Below are 20,050 nucleotides of genomic sequence, written 5' to 3'. Positions count from 1 at the left end.
TATATATATATATATCTTAGACTCAGAGGGTACAGCTATGTTTTTTCCCATCCTGTACAGGTAGAATTGGGGACGGTATGATGAGGATGTCTCTGCTATCTTCCTCGCTGACAACCTGTCATTCCAATATTCCGCCCGCCCGAGTGTATCTGCAGTCACTGCTTATCTTTACATCTGCAGATCAACGCTGCACCTGCCTGTGCCCGCCCGCCCGCTCTGGCTGTCACAGCGGCACCTTGCTATTGGGCTACGGGCGGGTGACGTCGTGTGACGGCTGCGCGCTCGGAGCTGGTTTGTCCTGTAGGGCTCACTGTAGAGGTGTGCGGGGCAGGAAGAGGAGAGAGACAGCAGCGCTGCTTGGAGGTTTGTGTACTACGGGGATATATATAGTGTGTGTATATTTATATGGGGCTCTACCACGTGACTCTGCCCCCCTGCCTGTGTGTGGAGTCTTCTGACTTATACAGAGGGGGATTCTATGCATGGCAACCAATCAGCATCTAGCTTTTATTTCCAAAGTATAACTGAGCAAGCCAAACCTGCAAGCTGATTGGGTGTCCTGCACAGTTGCTCCAATTTTGGTAACCTCCCCCTCCCATTCCCCACAGTGTCTCCCTAGATTGTAAAGCGCTGCCCAAACTATTGGCACTATATAAATCCTGTATAATAATAATAATAATAATAATCGCCCCCACATCTGTTCCCCCTTGCCTACATCTGCAAGGCTCAGCCGGTCTCTGCTGGGTGTACGAGGAACGTAGACCTGCGGCGCATCTGCGCATGCATGGAGGATTTCTGTGCAAGCTCCTAAATGTAGCTAGTTCCTGGTGTATGGGCATTGTATTGAGCAGTGCGCAGACATACCAAGACCGGCGGCATGCGTGCGCTCAGTCTTGCAATGTTAACACATCTACAGTATATTACCAAAAGTATTGGGACACCTGCCTTTACACCCACATGAACTTTAAGGTTCCGTTCACATCTTGGCATATGGGGGGCGACAATCGCAGTAACATTGTGCAAATAGAATCGCAGGATGCCCCATCACCCAGAACAAGCTCATGTACTTATTTTTGGAGCGACAGGCGTACTGCGTTTAATGCCCGACGAATCATAGGAAAATCGCGCCGCTTTGGGGTGCTATTGAAATTGACGGGCAAAGCACAGGCGTTCCCGCGATTAGCCGCTATTGCGAATCGTGGAGATTTGGAATGCAGAGATGTGTAAGGAGCCTAAGGCGCCATTCACACCACGGTGTTCTGTTTTGCGGGCAAAATCACCGCAATTCTGCAACGCCGCAATTTGTGGGACGCCCTTGCGATCCCTGTTATTTTAAATGGTACCAAATCGCGGCGCGTTTTTTTTTTTTGCACTGATATTGTCGCTGTGAAAACGCGCAAACAGAATCGCTGGACGGCCAAAAGAAGTTCTTGTACTTTTGGACGTCTCGTGATTCTACTTACACGTTTTACTGCAAGTCGTCGGGTGACAATCGCGCCAAAATGGTGCCATTGAAAACAGCGTGGATCGCATGGGCGTCCCGCGATTTGTGGCGTTTCCGAATCACAGGCAATTCTGCCTGCAAAACGGAACGCCATCATGTGAATGGAGCCTCATGGCATCTGTCTTATGCCCCCCCCCCCCACAAACACGATCCGAATATCGTGCGGAAACTGTCATCAGAGGAAGAATCGCGCGATAATCGGATCGTTGGTGCAGAGCTTTCAAGAGCCGATAATAACAATACATGCGATATTATTCGATCGGACATGCACGGAAATGTTCCTCGTACAATACCGGATCGTACGATTTTCATTTAGTCAGTATCGTTGTCATCTGAAAATACAATACAAATACTAGGGTTGTCCCGATACCGATACTAGTATCGGTATCGATTCCGAGTATTTGCGGGAGTACTTGTACTCCCGCAAATACCCCCGATACCGAAATAGAATACTTGCATCCCGCCGCCGTTACGCCGCATCCCCGCTACCGCCGACTGGGTAATACGGGCGGGGAACATTACAGCTTTTATTTGAATAGCTGTAATGATTCGCGCCGCGTATAGACACTCCCCCCTTGCTCGGGTGAACTGTCCAATCCCGAGCAAGGGGGAGTGTCTATACGCGGCGCGAATCATTACAGCTATTCAAATGAAAGCTGTAATGTTCCCCGCGCGTATTAACCAGTCGGCGGCAGCGGGGATGCGGGTAAGGGGGACATGGCTGCATATGGGGGAGACATGGCTGCATATGGGGGAGACATGGCTGCATATGGGGGGGGACATGGCTGCATATGGGGGGGGACATGGCTGCATATGGGGGGGGACATGGCTGCATCTGTGGGGGGGACATGGCTGCATCTGTGGGGGGGGGACATGGCTGCATTTGTGGGGGGACATGGCTGCATATGGGGGGGGACATGGCTGCATCTGTGGGGGGGGGACATGGCTGCATCTGTGGGGGGGGGACATGGCTGCATCTGTGGGGGGGGACATGGCTGCATCTGTGGGGGGGGGGGGACATGGCTGCATCTGTGGGGGGGGGGACATGGCTGCATCTGTGGGGGGGGACATGGCTGCATCTGTGGGGGGGGGGACATGGCTGCATCTGTGGGGGGGGGACATGGCTGCATCTGTGGGGGGGGGGACATGGCTGCATCTGTGGGGGGGGGGGACATGGCTGCATCTGTGGGGGGGGGACATGGCTGCATCTGTGGGGGGGGGGGACATGGCTGCATCTGTGGGGGGGGGACATGGCTGCATCTGTGGGGGGGGGACATGGCTGCATCTGTGGGGGGGGACATGGCTGCATTTGTGGGGGGGACATGGCTGCATTTGTGGGGGGGACATGGCTGCATTTGTGGGGGGGACATGGCTGCATTTGTGGGGGGGACATGGCTGCATCTGTGGGGGGGGGACATGGCTGCATCTGTGGGGGGGGGGACATGGCTGCATCTGTGGGGGGGGGGGCATGGCTGCATCTGTAGTGGGGGACATGGCTGCATCTGTAGGGGGGGACATGGCTGCATCTGTGGGGGGGACATGGCTGCATCTGTGGGGGGGGGGACATGGCTGCATTTGTGGGGGGACATGGCTGCATTTGGGGACACATTTAAAAAAAAGTATCGGTATTCGGTATCGGCGAGTACATAAAAAAAAAAAAGTATCGGTACTTGTACTCAGTCCTAAAAAAGTGGTATCGGGAAAACCCTAACAAATACATTACAACACGTGACATCACTTCCCATTATTTTATTTTTTTTCTCTGTCTTTCGTGACTTTAGTAACCTATTCAATTCCTACTTGCGACTATTTCGCGAAAAAAGTTGGACGATCTGTTTCGGATCGTGTGTACAGGCCATTAGTCTGTAGGGTTCAATATGGAGTTGGCCCACCCTTTGCAGCTATAACAGCTTCATCTCTTCCGGGAAGGCTGTCCACAAGGTTTAGGAATGTGTCTATGGGAATGTTTGACCATTCTTCCAGAAGCACATTTGTGAGGTCAGGCACTAATGTTGGAGATAAGGCCTGGCTCGCAGTCTCCGCTCTAATTCATCCCAAAGGTGTTCTATCAGGTTGAGGTCAGGACTCTGTGCAGGCCAGTCAAGTTCCTCCATCCCAAACTTGCTCATCCATGTCTTTATGGACCTTGCTTTGTGCTCTGGTCCAAATCATTTGGTGGAGGGGGGACTATCATGTAGGGTTGTTTTTCAGGGGTTGGGTTTGGCTCCTTAGTCCCAGTGAAGGGATCTCTTAAGGCATCAGCATACCAAGACATTTTGGACAATTTCCTGCTCCCAACTTTGTGGGAACAGTTTGGAGATGGCCCTTTCCTGTTCCAACATGACTGCGCACCAGTGCACAAAGCAAGGTCCATAAAGACATGGATGAGTGAGTTTTTGGGTATAGAAACTTGACTGTCCTGCACAGAGACCTGAACTCAACCTGATAGAACACCTTTGGGATGAATCAGAGCGGAGACTGCAAGCCAGGCCTTCTTGTCTACATCAGTGCCTGACCTCATAAATGTGCTTCTGGAAGAATGGTCAAACATTCCCATAGACACTCCTAAACCTTGTGGACAGCCTTCCCAGAAGAGTTGAAGCTGTTATACCTGCAATTCTATATTTAACCACTTCCATACAGGGCACGTATACACCTTCCCGCCCAAGCCAATTTTCAGCTTTCAGCACTGTCGCACTTTGAATGGCAATTGCGCGGTCATGCTACACTGTACCCAAACAAAACTGGCGTCCTTTTTTCCCCACAAATAGAGCTTTCTTTTGGTGGTATTTGATCACCTCTGCGATTTTTTTTTTTTGTGCGCAACAACTAAAAAAAGACTGAAAATTTTGAAAAAAAATATGTTTTTATTTTTTTCTGTAAATTTTTTTGTAAATAAGTACGTTTTCTTTCAATTACGGGCACTGATATGGCGGCACTGATGGGCACCGATGAGATGGCACTGATGGACATCGATGAGGTAGTACTGACGGGCACAGATGAGGTGGCACTGATTGGCAGGGCTTGTATGCGGCACTGATGGGCACACATAGGCGGCACTGATGGGCACACATAGGCGGCACTGATGGGCGGCACTGGGCACTCATAGGCGGCACAGATGGGCACTCATGGGCGGCACTTATGGGTGGCACTGATGGCTACTTATGGGTGGCACAGATGGGCACTGATAGGTGGGCACTGGGCATGGATGGGCACTGTGGGGTGGCACTGATGGACACTGTAGGGTGGCACTGATGGACAATGTGGGGTGGCACTGATGGACACTTTTTTTTTTACAGACTTTTTTTTTTTTTTTTTGCCCACCCTGGTGGTCCAGGGTGGGCTTCCCTGGTGGTCCATGTGGCGATCCGAGGGGGGGGCTGCGCTGATAAACAATCAGCGCGAGCCCCCCCCCCCTGTCAGGAGAGCCGCAGATCGGCTCTCCTATACTCGCGTCTGTCAGACGCGAGTGAGGAAGAGCCGACAACGGCTTTTCCTGTTTACATCGTGAACAGCCGTGATTCGACACGGCTGATCACGTGGTAAAGAGTCTCCGTGAGAGACTCTTTACCGAGATCGGTGTTGCGGGGTGTCAGACTGACACCCCGCAACAACGGGGGCGCGCAGCGGCTCAGAATCCTGAGGACGTCATATGACGTCCGGTCAGGATCAGACAACCACTTTGCCGCCGTCAATATGTCATTGGCGGGCGGCAAGTGGTTAACCCTACGGACTAAGACTGGGATGTCATTAACCACTTCATTACTGGGCACTTAAACCCCCTTCGTGCCCAGACCAATTTTCAGCTTTCAGCGCTGACACATTTTGAATGACAATTGCGCGGTCATACAACACTGTACCCAAATTATATTTTTATCATTTTTTTCCCCACAAATAGAGCTTTCTTTTGGTGGTATTTGATCATCTCTGCGATTTTTTATTTTTTGCGCTATAAACAAAAAAAGACAGAAAATTTTGAAAAAAAAACACTATTTTTTACTTTTTGTTATAATAATATCCCATTTTTTTTATTAAAGAAATAAAAATTTCCCTCGTTTTAGGTCGATGCATATTCTTCTACATATTTTTGTTAAAAAAAATCGCAATAAGCGTATATTGATTGGTTTGCGCAAAAGTTATAGCGCCTACAAAATATAATATTTTTTTTTTTACTAGTAATGGCGGCGATCTGTGTTTTATTTTAATTTTAATTTTTTTTTGTCAGGCCTGCGATATTGCGGCGGACGTATCGGACAGTTTTGACACAATTTTGGGACCAGTCACATTTATACAGCGATCAGTGCTATAAAAATGCTCTAATAACTGTATAAATGTGACTGGCAGTGAAGGGGTTAACACTAGGGGGTGAGGAAGGGGTTAAATGTATTCCCTGGGTGTGTTCTAACCAGGGCTGTGAAGTCGGAGTCGGGGGAAATTTTGGGTACCTGGAGTCGGAGTCGGCAAACAATACACCGACTCCGACTCCTACTAAATTTAGATTGGAATTAAAAAAAAAAAAAAGCAAGTTTAAATGTCCCAATTCACAAAAAGTTATAATTAATGACTTCTCTACTGTAAGAATAAAGACCAATGCATGCAGTGCCTCACGTAACCGCAAAACGAACACGTTAAGTGACCGTGAATAAGCGCGCTTTTCATGTGCTTCACTATATGGCACGCAACGCACAATTAGGAGCTGCAATACTTATACTTTCCATAGTGTTGTGTTCTGCTTTTACAGGGAACGCATGTTAGAGAACCAGTAAGTGTCCAAATAAAAAAATTCCAACAGGAGTTTTATAAAGCACTAAAAGAAGTTGAAAAGTATGATCGCTCATCAAAACTTACTGTTGAAGAAGCCATCCTTGTTTATCCAGAGATCGTTAGTGATGTGGCCAGAATAGTTACTGCAATGCCACCCACCCAAGTCAGTGTCGAAAGATTATTTTCAGCCCTAAAAATAATAAAGTCTGACTTAAGAGCCTCTATGAAAGAGGATCTGGCAGAGGCAATTCTCTTCCTTACAACTCTACATTGATATGATTTGCATTTGCTAAGCCTATAACTACATTTCAAGATTAATATAAACCATTTCTAGGTTTTACAGATTTTGTTTTTGGTTCATTATAGATAAGCTTTGTTTTTGTTCTAAAACAACCAAATAATGTGGTTTGTATTTTTGAACTGGTAAAGATCCTGTTCCTGATGTTTATGCCTGCTGCTACTATCCAGCCACTTGATTGTTTTTATTGTGTTTGTCTTTTGCTTAAACTGTGCAATACAGTAGACTGTTGGCTTCCCAGCCAGTAGTCCTGTGGTAGGTTGCGTTTCTTTCCCTCAAGGAATGTATAAAATACATTCGCATATTAATACAGAGGAGTCGGAGTCGGGGTCGGAGTCGGAAGTACATAAAACTGAGGAGTCGGAAGATTTATCTACCGACTCCACAGCCCTGGTTCTAACTGTGTAGGGGGAGGGGACTGACTGGGGGAGGTGACCGATGCTGTGTCCCTATGCACAAGGGACACAGATCGGTCTCCTCTCTCCCTGACAGGACGTGGAGCTCTGTGTTTAGAGCTCCACGTCCCTGCTGTCACCGCCAATCGCGGGTACCTGGCGGACATCGCGGCCGCCAGGCACGCGCATCGACTTCACAGCGATGCGCCGGGCACAGTGTTTCCCCGCTGCGCGCCCCCAGCGGCGCGCACAGGAAATGTAAACAGGACGTCCAGGGACATCCACCCGGCATTTGGGAGCTGCGCTGTGGACGTCTTTCGTCTATAGCGCGGATCTCAAGTGGTTAAAGTTCATGTCTGTAAAGGCAGGTGTCCTAATACTTTTGGTAATGTAGTGTATGTGATGTGCCAATCACAGGAGGTAGCAGGGCCCAGCTTAGGCCGGAAAGCAGGCTGTGCCACACATGAGAGGTACTACACTGTGCAAAGAATAGAGAGAGGGGAAGGAATCAACACAGAATAGGTTGTTGTGAAGGGTTAAAGCGGAACTAAACCCACAAAAATACTCACATCCAGAGCTTTTTTCTCAGAAAATAGGTGCAGGAACTCAACCACGACCCGTTCAGATTTCACAAACAGTAGAAGGGTCTTAAAGGGGCATTAAATACCAGAATTGCATTACATACAGAGTGCAGAGTTCAGGGAGGTTACAAAGCTGTCACTTGTAAACACAGAAACTAGACTTCTGTGTTTACAAGTGATTGTGGTGAGCAGGCACCAAAGGGTCTGAGCCAAAGGTGGTGGAACTGAGTTCCCCCAAGTTCCCCCTGAAAAAAAGCCCTGCTCACATCCAGCAATGCGGCGGTCACATCCCTCGTCGGCTGTTGTGCTCTTCGCGGATGCTGGGTTTTAGACGTTTTGATTGGCTGGTGGGGTGGATTACATCAGCCATTCAGGTGCAGCCAGAAATGCCCAACTCCATGTACATTGTATGTTCTTTAGTGTATTATGTCAGAGGAGACCCATTCCGGTAGCAGGTCAGTTCTCTGATGGACATCAGATCTGCACTTCATTAGGAGCAGCCAGAGTTCCAATGGCTTGGTCCATCTCTGTACTCGGTGTACTGTATATGATAACAAATGCTTCTGACCTCGGGACTCCCCTAGGTGGACTTCCCAGTAGAACTGCACAATTAATCCTTAAAAAAATCGTGATCTCCATTCAACCCCCCTGATGATCTCCAATGCAGAGTTTGATGATTCTGTCATATAACAAGTGGAGAGACTTTCAGCTGTCATAAGAAAATATCTGGGCAGTCTGCCAAGTTTTTAACAGGAAACATTGTAACTATTGCTTCCTTCTTAGATTAAAGGGATAAACTTCTGTGTGTAAAGAAAAAAATCTGGGCCAACATGAAACATTGTAACCAACTTCCTTCTTAGAGCAAACTCCTGTGTGTAAATGCAGGAAGTTTAACCACTTAAAGCGGAGGTCCACCCTAAAAAAAAAACTATACTTACCAGAAGTGGCTGTTACTAGGCAGATCTCCTAATCTGCCACTTCCTTGTCCTCGGTGGTCTTATTTCTCCTCCTCGCGCTGCCTCCTGGGAAATGGGGAGCGTTGTCTCCTGGGACCTTTTGTGTGTCCCAGGAGACATCTGCCCATTCACATAGCGCTGCATGGCTCGCGCATGTGCCGTAGGGAATCGGGCAGTGAAGCCGCAACGCTTCACTTCCTGATTCCCTCGCCGAGAACCAAACGACTGCTCGGCTTCGGCTGCCGACATCGCGGGCACCCTGGACAGGTAAGTCTCCTTATTAAAAGTCAGCAGCTGCAGTGTTTTTTTTTTTCTTTAAAGTCGGACCTCCATTTTAAAGTCTAAATTTTTTTCTGACACTTGTTTCTTAAAGCGGAGGTCCGGTAAAAAAAAAAAAATTAAAAGTCAGCAGCTACTAACACTTTAGCTGCTGACTTTTAATAAGGACACATACCTGTCATAGTCGCCAGCGATGTCGGCCCCCGCCGAGGCCGATCCTCGATCCTGACAGCCCCAGGCGCCACCATCCACAGTAAGGGAAACAGGCAGCAAAGCCGTGCGGCTTCACTGCCCGTTTCCTACTGCACATGCTTTGTGAATGGGCTGGCTGCTTTCTGGGATACACACATTTCCCAGAATGCAGCGTGCCCCATTCACAAGAAGAAACTGAGTGTAGGAGGAGGAAAAGGATCCACCGCGGAGGATGAAGAGGCAGATTCTGGACTTCCGCACAGCAACAGCTATTTCGGGTAAGTTTAAAAAAAATTTTTTTTTTTGATTTTTGGAGTAAAACATTTTTTTCAGGGTGGAACTCCACTTTAAGTTAAAATCAAAATTTTTTGCTCGAAAATTACCTGGAACCCCCAAACATTATATAGATTTTAGCAGAGACCTTAGGGAATAAAATGGCAATTGCTGCAATCTTTTATGTCACACTGTATTTGACCAGCGGTCTTTCAAATGGAATTTCTTGGGAAAAAATACATTTCAATAAAAAAAGAAACGGTAAAGTTAGCCCAATTTTTGTATTGTTTTAATGTGAAAGATGATGTTACGTCGCGAGAATCGTGATCTATCTTCTAAGCAAAAAAATAGTGATTCTCATTTTAGCCAGAATCGTGCAGCTCTACTTCCCAGCCGGTCAAACCTTGTATCAGGTCCTTCCAGAATATTAGGCCCCCGTCACTTGTGAAGATGATTGATTATCGCTGTCATGGGTGTGTTTTTTTTTTTGCTGTTTGTGTAGATCTCCCCTCCCATTGTTTAAGTGACTGTTGTAATATTGTGTAAAGCCGGCCATAGATGGATCGAAATTTGTCACGTTCAGCAAGAACCAGACAAAATTCCATCCACGTGTGCGAAGGTTGGTTGTACTGAAGTCGATCTGTAAATTGACTTCAGTACAACCAGCCTGTCGTGTGTGTGTGTGTGTGTGTGTGTGTGTGTGGTTTTTTTTTTTCTTTTCAATTCAATCACTGTTGGCAGCTAATAGCCCCAAGCAGTGATCATTATATTCTGACGGCTGGGAAACCTCCCGCAGTCATTACACAATAGTGCTGCGGGAGGGATTCCCCCAGTTAACACTGATTGTGTTAATGGGGAAATCAAGCAATTTTCTTTCCATATATTATATAAGCATGCATACACAAAGGAAAGAAAATTGCATAATGTATGGCCTAAAAAAATATATATATATATATATATTTTTTTTTTAAAGTGTGTGTGTGTGTTACATACACCAGTTTGGTGACTATTATAATACTTTCCAATAACCAGAAGAAAACCTGTTTTAACCACTTAAGGACCGACCTAACGCCGATATACATCGGCAGAATGGGTCTCACTCGCGTGCCGGTCCGAAGCTCCGTGACCACGCCCGCGGGACCCAAATGCCGCCGGTGTACCGCGATCGGGTCACAGGAGCTGAAGAACGGGTAGAGGTGAGTGTAAACACTGTTCTTCTGTGTGGCAGTGTCACTGATCGTCTGTTCCCTGTTATAGGGAACAACGATCAGTGACGCCACGCCCCCCTACAGTAAGAATCACCCCCTTAGGGCACACTTAACCCCTTAGTGCCCCCCTAGTGGTTAACCCCTTCACTGCCATTGTCATTTTCACAGTAGTCAGTGCATTTTATAGCACTTTTCGCTGTGAAAATGACAATGGTCTCAAAAATGTGTCAAAAGTGTCCGATGTGTCCGCCATAATGTCGCAGTCACGAAAAAAAACGCTGATCGCTGCCATTACTAGTAAAAACTATCCCCTATTTTGTAAAACGCTATAACTTTTGCACAAACCAATCAATAAATGCTTATTGCGATTTTTTTTTTTATTTTTTTTACCAAAAATATGTAGAATACGTATCGGCCTAAACTGAGGAAAAAAATATATTTAATATATTTTTTGCGGTATATTTATTATAGTAAAAAATTTAGATTTTTTTTTTCAAAATTGTTGCTCTAGTTTTGTTTATAGCGCAAAAAATAAAAACCGCAGAGGTGATCAAATACCACCAAAAGAAAGCTCTATTTGTGGGAAAAAAGGACGCCAATTTTGTTTGGGAGCCACGTCGCACGACCGCGCAATTGTCAGTTAAAGCGACGCAGTGCGGAATCGCAAGAAGGGGCCAGGTCCTTTACCTGCATAATGGTCCGGGTCTTAAGTGGTTAAAGGGTCTGACACTTCCTCATTCTATTCAAGAAGAATTGAAAGTTTGTGCGGTATTCTGCTTTATTTCAGCATCTGACTAAAACAAAATAAAGCCCACAATCCCTGGTTCACACCAGTGTGGCTTTTGAAGTTGCGCGATTTCAAAGCCGTAGATCAGTGCGATTTACACCTTTTTGATTTCATTTCGGCTTGCAACTTCATTTAACCGCTTCAGCCCCGGAAGATTTTACCCACTTCCTGACCAGAGCACTTTTTACAATTTGGCACTGCGTCGCTTTAACTGACAATTGCACGGTTGTGCGACGCTGTACCCAAACAAAATTTGTGTCCTTTTTTTTTCTCACACAAATAGATCTTTCTTTCGGTGGTATTTGATCTCCTCTGCGTTTTTTTTTTTTGTTTTTTTTTGCGCTATAAACAAAAGAACACCAACAAGTTTGAAAAAAACACATTCTTTTACTTTTTGCTATAATAAATATCCCACATTAAAAAAAAAAAAATTCCCTCAGTTTAGGCCGATATGTATTCTTCTACATTATTTTTGGTAAAAAAAAAAACCTCAATAAGCTTATATTGATTGTTTTGCGCAAAAGTTATAGCGTCTACAAAATAGGGGATTGATTTATGGCATTTTTATTATTTTATTTTTTTACTAGTATTGGCGGCGATCTGTGATATTATGGCGGACAAATTGGACACTTTTGACACATTTTTGGGATCATTGGCAATTTTACAGCGACCAGTGCTATAAAAATGCACTGATTATTGCAAAATGTCACTGGCAGGGAAGGGGTTAACACTAGGGAGCAAGGGGTTAACTGTGTTCCCTCTCTGTGTTCTAACTGTAGGGGGATGGGACTTGTTGGGGAAGAGAGAGATCGGCGTTCACACGATCCCAGTTCTCTGAGGGGAGAAGAGACTGATCTGTGTGTTTACACACACACATCCCGGTTCTCGCTGTGTCACGAGCGATCGTGGGTGCCCGGCGGTAATCGCACCTGGCAGGCACTTGCATCGGCTCCTGGGGCGAGCAGCGCCTAGTGGCCAGAGGGAGAAGCGACGTAACATAACATAATTTCGCCCAGCTGTGCCATGTTGCCACAGTAAATTTACTGCGGTGGCTGGTCGGCAATTGATTAATAGAAGCCTATGCAAGTCGCAGTGAAATTAGAAAAGAATAGGGCAGGAACCTTTTTTCAAAGTCGTTGCGTCAGTTTGAACAGTTCCTTTGCGGGGCAACGGGGTGCATCTTGTCATGTGATTTGGACCTGTCAAATAGCATGACAAATTGCACCAGTGTGAACCAGGGCTCAATGTTAGATCTAATGCCTTGTACACGATCGGATTTTCCATCTGGATAAACTCCGATGGAATTCCGTTCAAGCAGTCTTGCATACAAATTCCGACCGTCAAGAACGCAGTGATGTACAACACTACGACGAGCCGAGAAAAATGAAGTTCAATTCCTCCCAGCATGCGTTGACTTGATTCTGAGCATGCGTGTTTTTTTCTCTGTCGGAGTTCCCTACAGACGAACGGAATTTCCGATAGAATTTTTTTTCCGTCTGGGGGAAAAAAAGAGAACCTGTTCTCTTTCTAAATTCTGACAGAAAAAAGTCCGATGGGGCACACACACGGTCGGAATATTCGATGAAAAAAATCCGTCCGACTTTTTCCATCGTAAATTCCGATCGTGTGTACAAGGCATTAGAGTAGCTACAAAGTACACACGATTTCTATTTCTCATCCAGCTGATTGTCCATTCAGTGTTGTCAGAAGGTTCCCACCTGTAGTCTATGGGCCGGATTCAGAAAGCCCGGCGTTACTTTGTGCGAGCGTAGCGTATCTCAGATATGCTACGGCGCCGTAACCTAGTGAGGCAGGTTCTGTATTCAGAAAGAACCTGCACCCTAAGTTACGGCGGCGTAGCGTATGTGGTCCGGCGTAAGCGGGCGTGTTGTATGCTAATCAAGGCTGACCCCACGTAAATGAAGTTTTTGACTTACGGCGCATGCGTCGTCCGTGAACGTATCCCAGTGTGCATGCTCCAAATTACGCCGCAATTAGTCAATGCTTTCGACATGAACGTAACTTACGTACAGCCCTATTCGCGTACGACTTACGCAAACGACGTAAAATTCGACACTGGCCCGACGTCCATACTTAGGGGGTAACTTTACGCTGGAAAAAGCCTTACGTAAACGACGTAAAAAAATGCGCCGGGCGGACGTACGTTTCTGAATCGGCGTATCTCGCTAATTTGCATATTCAAGGCAGAAATCAGCGGAAGCGCCACCTAACGGCCAGCGTAAAATTGCACACAATTATACGCCAGCGTATGCTACTTACGTCGGTGGAGGAAGACTATTTTTTCAACGTATCTGCCTTTGAGAATCGGTGTAAAGATACGACGGCGCAGATTTTAAATTACGGCGGCGTATCTGAATCCGGGCCTATATGTGTATGTGGCCTTCATAACACCGTGATGTACTACACAGTGGTTCTCAACCTCAGTCCTCAAGTAACCCCAACGGGCCATGTTTTGGGAACTTCCCTTAGATAAAATAGCTCCGATTTAATACCTTGCTATTGATTTAATGCAGCTGTGCAAAGTACAGTAAAACCTTGGTTTGAGAGTAATTTGGTTTGAGAGGGTTTTGCAAGACAAGCAAAATGTGTTAATAAATTTTGCCTTGATATACAAGCGATGTCTTGATATAAGAGTAGCGTCATGTCACAACTGAGTATAAAAAAGAAGAGAGGAGCCTCTAAGTGTAGCAATATGGTTACATTTAACCACTTTCCCACCGCGCTATAGCGAAAATACTGGACGTCCTCCCAGAATCCTTCACTCGCGCGCCCCCTGGGGCGCGCTCCCGGAATCATCCGTGAGCGCCGGGTCTAGAAGACCCGGCGCATCACGGATCGCGGTAAATTGCCGCTGATAGCGGCCGTTTACCACGTGATCGCTCCGTCAAATGACGGAGCGATCACTTGTAAACAAACCGGCGTCATGTGATGACGCCGGTTCCTCCCTCTCCTCCTCTCTGTACCGATCGGTACAGTGCGAGAGGAGAGGGGGGGAGAGCGGGTGGCAGCAGCAGCACTGTGGGCTGGATCTGTGACAATTGCAGTCACAGATCCAGCCATCCCTCCCTGTGCAATACTCTGCAATACCCCCCATACTGTCTGCAATACCCCCCATACTGTCTGCAATACCCTCAATACTTCACAATACCCCAATACTCCAATACCTTGCAATACGTCGCCTATGGGTATTTTTAAGTAGAATTTTTTAAAAAATTTTCAGTCTTTTTTCTTTTATAGCGCAAAAAATTAAAACCGCAGAGGTGATCAAATACCACCAAAAGAAAGCTCTATTTTTGTGAAAAAAAGGACAAAAATTTCAGACGGGTACAATGTTGTATGACTGAGTAATTGTCATTCAAATTGTGAGAGCACCGAAAGCTGAAAATTGGTCTGGTTAGGAAGGGGGTTTAAGTGCCCAGTGGTCAAGAGGTTAATGAAGGTACAACATTTAGCAACTTATTGCTACACTTAGAGGTGCCTCTCTTCTCTTTTATACTCTGTACCCTCATAATAACCTATAGAAATCATGACTACTTCCGGCCCCATCACTGAGCATGCTGTGGCTTTTATGTCATTATTTCATGAATGTATGTGATTGTTCCTTGATGGGATTATGCAGAGGATCATGCAGTGTAATCTACTCCTAGAGAATATCTTGATCTGGACAGATAGGGCGTGTATCTTTGGCCGATAGGCCGCAGAGCACGTCAGACCTGTGGGTGACACACGCACTGTGCTCCAGACGTAGTACCAGCAAGACCTGTTTGTAAGAATGAGCGTACCTGAGTGATCACAATAAAGTTAACTCTTACCTTGCAGCTCATTCCTGCCAGCAGCTCTAAATCCTCATTTCTATACATGAAATGTCAGACGCATGAAAAAAACTGCTGAAGCTGCAATATTTTCAGGTGTTGGACCTTTCCCCTCTGAGGATTGCTTCTCTGCCATAACCTTGTATGCAGGGAGCCAACCTGTTGTTTGGATGTGTCCACAGAGGAGTTTATCAGGACATTGAAGGATATGTATGTGGGGTTGGGGACTCCTTGAGCGTCCCTGTTTAAAACTTTTATCTTTTCTAAACCCAGAAACAAAAATGTAACATGTTACAGCTTACCAGTCCTTAGATGTGGCATGTGCAATAGCTTTCTTTCACACGGACGGTCCGCCTGCCAGTTTTTTAGGCAGACCTGAACGGCCGCTCCGTGTTCCTCTATAGAGCCGCGGATGTCAGCGGTGACATGCCCGCTGACATGCGACCCGCTCCGATCCGCCAAAGTGTGGCGGAGGAAAAACCTACTTTTCCATCCGTCTGGCGGATCGGATCGGGTGGACACGGACAGACGGTCCCTGTTCATCCGATTCCCCCATAGGGGAGAGCGGAGAAATAACAGGGCGGTCCCTGCACAGTGTGCGGGGACCCCCCTGTCATCTGCCGGCTCAGCGGGGATCAACGGAGCAAACCCCGCTGAGCAAGCGGAGGTTCACGGGGCGGATCATTACTGATCCATCCCGTGTGAAAGGGGCCTTACTGTGTTTTTTCTTTATTTGCACTGGGTGGTCCTGCAGTCAGGGCTGTGGAGTCGGTAGATAAATGTTCCGACTCCTCAGTTTTATGTACTTCCGACTCCGACTCCTCGACTCCGACTCCTCTGTATTAATATGCAAATGTATTTTATACATTCCTTGAGGGAAAGAAACGCAACCTACCACCAGTGTCATCTTAAGAGCATTATAGCCCCCCGGGCAATACAGGGCACTGGGGCCCTGTCTACACAATTACGCACAAGAATTACTGACAAAAATCATAACATTTACTGGCAGAACCACATTTTTTACTGCCACTGCAAAAAAAGTACCTAAAATTAGTTTTCAGTGCCCAACAATGCAAATGTCAGTATTTAAACTATAAACATATAGCTAGTGCTATTAGAAATGTGTTTAAGTTAAACAAAAGTAAAAAAAAAATGTCTTCATTGACATGAAGGTCAGGTTACTATAACCCAGCCAGCACAGAGTTTCCTCTTACATCAGAGTCTGCAGGATTCCCCCTTACAGTGAAAGGGAACTCTTATGTAAAGGGGAACGCTGCAGATCATGATCTAAGGGGGGAACTCCGATGTGGAGGGGGGCTATGGTGACCAGAGACTACCTTATATCAGAGTCCACTGCTTTCTCTTTCCCACTTACATCAGGGTCCGCAGACTGAGTTCCCCCTTGCATTGTAAGGGGGAATCCTGCAGACTCTGATGTGGGGGGTACTCTGGTGACCAGAGACCACCTTCCTTAGATTAAATACACTAAGGTAAGGGGGGTCACTAATATAGGAGGGGGAACCTTTATATCAGTGCCCCCTTACATTTGTGCATTCACTCCCCCCTTACATCAGCAACCCCCCGCACTCGTGGAGGACCGGATCTTCTCTGTGATTTCCGCGAACTGGGCATGGGCAGTTCTAACCCGTCACTCTCCATAATTTTTTACTGGGGTTGCTGGGCAGCCGGTGGGGCCCCCCAGGCAAGCGGGGCCCCCGGGCAACTTCCCAGCGTGCCCAATGGAAAAGATGGCCCTGCCTACCACAGGACTACTGGCTGCGAAGCCAACAGTCTACTGTATTGCACAGTTTAAGCAAAAGACAAACACAATGAAAACAAAGTTTTATAAAAAAAAAAAATATTAATCAATCAAGTGGCTGGATAGTAGCAGCAGGCATAAACATCAGGAACAGGATCTTTACCAGTTAAAAAATACAAACCACATTATTTGGTTGTTTTAGAACAAAAACAAAGCTTATCTATAATGAACCAAAAACAAAATCTGTAAAACCTAGAAATGGTTTATATTAATCTTGAAATGTAGTTATAGGCTTAGCAAATGCAAATCAATTCAATGTAGAGTTCTAAGGAAGAGAATTGCCTCTTTCATAGAGGCTCTTAAGTCAGACTTTATTATTTTTAGGGCTGAAAATAATCTTTCGACACTGACTTGGGTGGGTGGCATTGCAGTAACTATTCTGGCCACATCACTAACGATCTCTGGATAAACAAGGATGGCTTCTTCAACAGTAAGTTTTGATGAGCGATCATACTTTTCAACTTCTTTTAGTGCTTTATAAAACTCCTGTTGGAATTTTTTTTTTAATTCCAATCGAAATTTAGTAGGAGTCGGTGCATTGTTTGCCGACTCCAGGTACCCAAAATTTCCCCCGACTCCGACTCCTCGACTCCGACTCCACAGCCCTGCCTGCAGTAACACACTTCCTGCCCTTGCGTGGCTACGCTCACTCCTTCACTGTATCTGTAGAGCAGAGGTGTCAAACTCAATTTCATCGTGGGCCGCATCAGCCTTATGATTGCCCTCAAAAGGGACGGTTGTATCTGTAAGATTAGATGTCCAGCGCATCCCATCCCCTTACATTAGATGCCAAGAGCCGCCCCACCATCAGAAGTTGAGTCCCCCACTCTCCCTTCCATCACAGTGCACCCCCCTTTCCTTATTCTGCTGCTGGGAAGAATCTTAATGCATTGCTTAAAAAACGGGAAGTACAGGGTCTGGAGGAGGGCTGGAGTTGCGAGGGCCACATGACGGATTGCTTGGGGGACGGATTTGGCCCGCGGGCCTTGTGTTTGACACCTATGCTGTATAGGGAGCCATGATTATTACACAGGCAGGGCTACAAATATGTCCGCCTTTGTTCCTTTCCATTACATGGAGGATGCTGGGATTAGTCCATCGCCCAAGTTTACAGATAGTGACAAGGACACTGGATTTCTGATAAGATCAACATGCTGAGGGTGTTGTTGGCCTGAATATAGAAAACCAATGCAGCCACCACATCTAAGGACTGGTAAGTTGCAATATATTACATTTCCAGTCATCTTCAAGGACAGCATATGTGAGATAAAGGCTGCTTCTGCCTGGAAAGGAAATGCATCGCCAGGTTAAAAGTCAACAAGCAGTCCATCATCGTCCATAGTTTTTGTGTCTCCTTCATCTGGAGATGTAATCACACAGAACCTTGTGGTGGTGGAGTCTGTGTCCATCAAAAAGCATGCACAGTGTTTTCCAAGGGCCCTAGTTCACACCAGTGCAGTGTGTTTTGGTGCAGTCAACAAAAGTAAGCATGGCGTGGGTCCCCCCCCCCCCCCCCCCCCCCCCCCCCCCCAAAAAAAAAAATCCATAGCAGCCTGGCAGGTCAGGAAAGTGAGGGGTGGGGAGGGCTGAGTGAGCATCCCCCGAACCATTCAAGGCCACGTGCCCTGAATATGGGGAGGGCACTTTTCCCATGTTGATCACAAGAGCCCCACAACCCTGGCTGGGGGTGTCTGGAAACCCCCTTTAACATGTCTGCTCTCGTCGCTTGTCAGCCGCTAAACCACCATATCAGACAGAAGGTAATGATGAGGATTGGTACCTTGCAGCCACACCTCGATGAACACAGAAGAACTTATTAGTAGTATTATATAGGATTTATTTGGCGCAGTTTGTGCAGTGCTTTACAATATAGAAGGGAGGCAGTACAGTTTCAATACAGGAGGGATCAGAGGGCCCTGCTCATTAGAGCTTACAATCTAGAAGGGAGGGTCAAGTGATACTAAATGTAATAACCGTGGGAATGAGCTGATGGAGAAAATTAAAGTACAGTTAGGTGTGGGTAGGATAGGCTTCTCTGAAGTGGAGGGTTTTCAGGGAACGTCTAAAAGCTAATAGAGTAGGAGATATCAGACAGATTGGGGTAAGGAGTTCCATAGGATAGGAGAGGCTCTGGAAAAGTCCTAGAGGCGACTTATCAGACAGGCTGCACTCCCTGTATACTTCTCAAGGTTTCCATTTCATCTTTCATTAACCTGTACATTTCCTGGTTCTGATATTATTATATAAACAGCAGAGAATTGGAGTTGGTGAAAGTGAAGTCTGAGAGAATGAGGGTCATAGGGGATGCAGAAATGATAATAGGACTCTCTCCCATAATGATATATGAGTTTCTACAGGTTATAACAGGAGTGAGCAAAAACATTGTGTAATTAGGGCACGTGAGTCATTCTTTGTAGTAGTGGAAATGAGTACAGAAATATATGGCAGTTCCAAAGGCAAAACATTCCAACTGTGCTCTGCTTTCTATTCCAGGAGCCCATCTATCACTGCGCCCCGTGCGTGTGTGTGTGTGTGTGTGTGTGTGTGTGAGAAAGGCGGGCTGCTATCATTGTTTTCACTGTGAAGGGTAGGTGTCTCTTAATCTAAGTACAAAAATGAAGTCTATTGAATCTCACCAGTTCCTACATGTGGTGGCTGCTTTTATTTTTTTTTTCTCCCTTTATTTTGACCTGGGGCTCCTACCAGTAACATACGTCCTGCCCTAGGGTGACAACGCTCACTCATGTTCTGTATCGATGGAGGAGTGGCATTGTCATCTTAGAACAATACGTATTGTGTACTACAGAACACCTGGCCCTCTCCTCTTTTTTTCTATTACATGGGGGGAAGTGTACTGTGGGCCACAGAGAAGGCTGGAATCCACAACCAGCGGGCGCAACATAACTTTTGTGATTTAAGTTACACCGCCGCAAATTGCCCAAGTTGGTGCCCAATCCACAAAGCACTTACCTGGAAATTTGCGGCGGTGTATCCTAAATCAGTCCGGCGCAAGGCGGGCCAATTCAAATGGGGCGAGTCCCATTTAAATTGGGACGTACTGCGCATGCTCCCGCCGCTATTTTCCCGACGTGCTTTGCGCGAAGTTACGTTGCGCCGAGGTTTTGTGAATCGCGACGTGTAAAAAAGAGATGCGGCGGGAA

General features: G+C 46.5%; 1 protein-coding gene across 4 annotated transcripts in view; it reads left to right on the top strand.

The window, feature by feature from the left end:
• Positions 1-277: 277 nt before the first annotated feature.
• Positions 278-20,050, top strand: part of ITSN2 (intersectin 2) — a 270,233-nt gene continuing 250,460 nt past the window's right edge. For 3 of the 4 annotated variants that reach the window (XM_040348497.1, XM_040348495.1, XM_040348501.1), the window contains exon 1: positions 291-363. The gene's annotated coding sequence lies outside the window, so the exon portion shown is untranslated. Of the gene's footprint in view, positions 364-20,050 lie in introns of all 4 variants that reach the window. The other variant, XM_040348499.1, reaches the window with a different exon arrangement.

This window comes from Rana temporaria, chromosome 4, assembly GCF_905171775.1.
Source record: "Rana temporaria chromosome 4, aRanTem1.1, whole genome shotgun sequence".
In the NCBI taxonomy this organism is placed as follows: Eukaryota; Metazoa; Chordata; class Amphibia; order Anura; family Ranidae; genus Rana; species Rana temporaria.
This window is presented reverse-complemented; position numbering and strand designations above follow the sequence as displayed.